We start from the raw sequence: 5,618 nt of genomic DNA, 5'->3' as shown, positions 1-5,618 counted from the left end.
CCTAATAATATCCTAGTAGATTGACGACCAAAATATGTGCAAGATGCCCTGTGTGTTTGACCTAGTGGTAGAGTCCTTGGCTACCACGCAAAAAGTCTCAGGTTTGATTCCTCATTACCACATTCATAGAAAACGCTGCAAGTGGTGCTGTGGCTCGGTGGGACAGGTAAAGCCTAAAGAAAGCCCAAGAACAATGTTCACACTCTGAGGTCAAGTCCCAAGACTAGCAAAAACAAAAAAAAATTCGACAAGGGGCAAAATGCAGGCAGAGAAGGCACTGTGAAGCTAATGTTTTGTAAAGGATGAAGGCAATATTGACCCTTATGTTTGGATCTTACTTAAGAAAGGCTCCTTGAGCCTGAGACCAGACTGGTAGTTGGGCCTAGTGGAAGACATTGGGATTGGACAAATAAGGTGTGCTGTTTACTACATCCACATGTATATTGTGAGATTGGAGGAGAGATTCAGACTCCAGTATGTCTTTGGTGAGGTCTTCTGTGAGCAAGGATCTTTTGTCATTTGGCCCTGAAAGGAGACCCTGCCTCCCTCACAATGGAACAGAATATGGAAATCTGGTAACCAAGCCACTGTAACTAACAACCAGCTCAATCCAGCTCACTTGGCCTGTGGCTCAGGAGGAAGAAAGATGTTGCTGAGCTGTTGCCAAAGGTCAGGAAACTCGAGTCTCAGGCATGGAAGTTGTGGATGTCTTACTCGAAGATGTACATGATAGATCATTGCCAAGCCACAAATCCAGTATAACAGGCCTTTCTCTAAGAAGAAGGCCAGGAAAATCTAGGGCAACTAGATGAGGTATATTTCTAAGAAGATATGTATTTGAACCCATCATCCTCCCCACACACTACAACTTTCTTTTTTTTTTAACTTTTTTATTGTAATTAGTAAAAGGGTTACATGATATTTGCCAGAGAGAAGGTGCATTAATTCACATACATTGATACTCTTTCACATGTCTTGGTACCCATTTCCCTCCAACCCCCCATGCCCCACCCGTCTTGGTTTTCCCCCCTTCCCTATCAAATTTCAAATATCCCAATACAAATAAATTCAATATATCAGATAACAAAGTGAGATAGTATACCAATATGGGGTAACCAAGGGACAGCAAAGGAGATGAGAGACAACATAATACATTAAGGACAACAATCATTCATTATATGGCTTTTGTTTCAATATCCTGGAGTTCCTTTCAATTAGCTTCACATTATATGGTCTTATATATGGCCTTTTGCTCTATTGCAAATCTCTGCTAGTAGAGCCCAAGGATTCTACTGATTATGACGAATGAGGGAAACCACTGAGCCTAAGTTCCTTTGAGTCTGGCTTACTTCACTTAATATGATTTGTTCTAAGTCTTTCCATTTCCAAACAAATGGGGAGATGTCATTCTTTCTGACAGCAGCATAGAATTCCATTGTGTACAAATACCACAACTTGCTGATCCACTCATCAACTGAGGGACATCTGGGTTGGTTCCATATCTTTGCTATGGTGAATAGTGCTGCAATGAACATTGTTGTGCTAGTGGGTTTAGTATGCCCTTGTTTCTGGATTGTTGGGCTGAAAATGTAACTTGCCTAGCATGTATGAAACCCTGGATTGCATTCCTCAGCACCACATAAACAGAAACTGGAAGTGCCAGTGTGACTCAGCTGGTAGATTTCTAAAGTTCAGCACAGAGTGTCTCCAAGTGACAAAAGTCTGTCACATTTAAGTCAGGCTTCAAAACTTTGCTAGGAACCAGTTACGTGATTTGGAAGAAAGTCCTATTTTCAAAAAATCACTAGGCAGGCGCTGGAGGGTCATAATTGTCATTCTACTAGCCAGGGAGAAGGTGATTCGAAGCCTTTGCAAGCAAAAGAACGAAAACAAAAAAACCTGTAAGATTCTTCTCTCCACTTATCCACCCAAAAACTAAGTGGAGTTGTGGCTAAAACTGGTACAGCATTAGCCTTGAGGACAAAGAACTAAGAGACCTTGCCCAGGTCCAAAGTTCAAGCTCCCCACCAAGAAAGAAAAAAAAAGGAGTCCAGATACCTTAGTTTCAAAAGTATATCTGGATATTTAGTAGGTTTTTCTGATCTTTCCTCATTCATCTCATGGAACCACATAATCTTGATCCTGATCTGACTAAGAGCCTGCATTGTGCTTAATAAATTCATTCCACATATTCCAGTAGAATCTGATCAGCTAAAAGCCACTTACCAATGCTTTATTCTACGTTTAGTCCAGTATGTCTTCATACCAACTACACAGTCAGCTATATCATCTTTCCAGAAGTAGCATTGAGTGTAGAACACTCAGAACTAATATAATTGCATAAAGATGTAATAAAAATCCTTGATTCATTAAGAAAATTTCTGTACCACTTGGAGTAAGTACATTAGTGGTATTTACCTCTAGCCTCTTTTTTTAAAAAAATTTATTAACATTGAATTTTACATCATATTTCAAATGTCATGTTTAACCAACAAGTATTCAAGAAGGCCATCGCTATACAATCACTGGCACATAAATTTTAGAATATAGTAAAAATTAAGCTGAGTCTTTGTATGTCATAGATACAGATTAATCTATAATAAAACACATGTCTATAGAGTGTATAGTCTATCCTAGATTTTATGTAGTTATGTTTATATCTCCAAAATTATGTCCAGAACTTTGGGTATCAACTATTCAATCATCGCTCTACTACTGTTTGAAACTAATATCCATATATTAAGGATACCATGTACCTTTTGTTCCTTGGTCTTGACTTATCTCACTCAACAGGATTCACTCTAATTTCATCCACTACCCCAAAAATGCCATTATTACTTTTTTCTGTGCAGATCTTCTTTTTATGTATTTATTTTTATTGTAATTTATAGAAGGGTTACATTATATTCACCAGATAGAAGGTGCATTACTTCTCAAACTTTGATACCCCATGTAATGATATGGTCCCAATTTCCCTTCGCCTACCCCCACTCATGTTCATTTCCCCCCTTCCCTATCCAATTTCAAATAACCAATTAGGCACATATGAAATATATCAGAAAACAAGGTGAAATATTGTAACAATATGATATATCCAAGGGATAGCAAAAGAGATAAGAGATCACATAGTTCATTAAGGACAACAATCACTCATTATATGAGTTTTGTTTCTTCATCTTGCAGGTCCTTACATTTAGTGTCATACTATTTGTCACGATGTCTCTAGATTTTGTTCTATTGTAAATCTCTGGTAGCAGAGCCCAAGGTTTCTACTGAATTTGACAAATGAGGGAGACTCTTGGGCCTATGTTCCTTTGAGTTTGGCTTACTTCACTTAATATGATTTTTTTCCTTTTCATCCACTTCCCCGAGAATGCCATTATTTTATCTTGTCGGTTGGCTATGTATCATTCCATTGTGTGTGTGTGTGTGTGTGTGTGTGTGTGTGTGTGTGCGCGTGTATCACATTTTTTGTTGTAGGGCATCTGGTTGTTTCCATCATCCAGCCTCATTTTCTACAGATATTTTTATAGTGTCTTTTTTATTTTCAGGGTAATGTATAGAGGGGTTAAGATTACATTTACAGGTAGTGGACTGCATTACTTCTCACACATTTATTCCACTCCACATGTTTTTGTCCCCAGTTCCCTCTCCCCTCCCCTTCCCAATCATCTTGTTTCCCCCCTTCCCTTTCCTATTTGACATAAACAAATAAACATATATACAATATGCCAGGGAAAAAATCACATACAGTAACAATCTGACATTAACCAAAGGGCAAAATAAGAGATGAAAAAGAACATAGTAGATTAAGGACAAAAGTCACACAAGATTAAGAGCAACGATGACACAAGATATAGCTCTTGTTCCCATATCCTAGAGATCCTTTCATTTAGTCTCATCCTATATGACCTTATATACCTAGGTTTTTGAGTTATTGTAATCCTCTGCTAGGAGAGTCCTAGATGTGAACTAATTATTACAAATGAGGGAAACCATTGAGCTTATGTTTCTTTGGGTCTGGCTTGCTTCACTTAATATGAATTTTTCCAAGTCTTTCCATTTCCTTACAAATTGGGCGATGTCTTTCCTTCTGATGGCAGCATAGCATTCCATTGTGTATAAGTACCACATCTTCTTGATTCAGTCATCTACTGAGTGGCATCTGGGTTGGTTTCATATCTTTGCTATGGTAAATAGTGCTGCAATGAGCATCATTGTGCTAGTGGCTTTAGTATGCCCTTTTTTTCTGGACAATTGGGTAGATGCCAAGTAGTGGATTTGCTGGATCATAGGGGAGCTCTATGTTCAGTCTTTTGAGGAACCACCACACTGCTTTCCCTAGTGGTTGAACGAGTTTACAGTCACACCAACAGTGTAGGTGTGATCCCCCTGGTCACTTCCCCACCAGTATCTCTTATTAGATTTTTTGATAATGGCCATTCTGACTGGAGTCAGGTGGAATCTCAAAGTTGTTTTGATTTGCATTTCCCTTATTGCTAGAGATATGGAGCATTTCTTCATGTGTCTAAAGCCCATTTTAATTTTTTCTTCAGAGAATACTCTTTTAAGTCTTTAGCCAACCTTTTAATAGGATGGTTGTTTCTTTGAAGATTTGTTTGGGAGAGATTCATTTTTTTCAGCTATAGATATATTTTAGATAACTACATATATTTTTGTAGAAAAAAGAATGAAAGCCATCATGCTGGCTCACAACTTAATTTCAGCTGCTTAGGAGGCTCAGGGCTTAGGATCACAGGTCAAAGCCAACCAGGGCCCTACAGTGTGTGAGATCAAACTCTGTGAACATACAATGACTGTAAGAGGAATCTCACTGCCTGGGAATGTTGCCTAATGGTAGAGTGCTCACCTAGAATGCATGAAGACCTAGGTTCTATTCACCAGTACCGCATACTCAGAAAAAAGCTAGAAGTGGCGCTGTGTCTCAAGAGGCAGAGCACTCACCTTGGGCAAGCCAGTCCAATGAAAATGTCTAGGCCCTGAGTCCAAGCCCTAGGACTGGCAAAAAGAAAAAAAAAGAGCAATCTTACTTAAGTAACAAGGAATGTACCCTATATTTATACAGACTGAAAATTCATTAAGAAATTAGAAAATATGTATAAAGTGCATAATTTCTTTTGTGTGTTGGCACTGGGTCTTCAACTGAGTGCTCAGCTCTATCCCTGACCTTTTCTGCTCAAGGCTAGCACTCTACCAATGCAGCCCCAAATCAACTATCTTCAATTGAGATATAAGCGATGAATATTTCAGGGTGCTTCATGAAAAACATTTTTATAGATTGAAACTTTCAACACAGTCTTATTTTAGTATGAATGCTGAGATGGGAAGAGACAGAAAAAGTGAAATGTTTCCTGATCCCCATAGAGAAGAGACTCAGCAGAACCACTGTGGTCTGCAGGCTTCTTTGTGAGTTTTGTTTGCTTGTTTGATTTTTGTCAATTGTGGTGCTTGAACTGTGGGCCTGGGCACTGTCCCTGAGCTCTTCAGCTCAAGGCTAGTGCTTTAATCTGTGAGCCACAGTGCCACTTCTGGTTTTTCTGGCAGTTAACTGGGTACTTTGGCTGGCTTTAAACTTTGTTTCTCAGATATTAGCCTCC

The sequence above is a fragment of the Megascapheus bottae genome, unplaced genomic scaffold, assembly GCF_031878675.1.
Source record: "Megascapheus bottae isolate mThoBot1 unplaced genomic scaffold, mThoBot2.hap1 HAP1_SCAFFOLD_41, whole genome shotgun sequence".
Taxonomy (NCBI): Eukaryota; Metazoa; Chordata; class Mammalia; order Rodentia; family Geomyidae; genus Megascapheus; species Megascapheus bottae.
Note: the sequence above shows the minus strand (reverse complement) of the source record.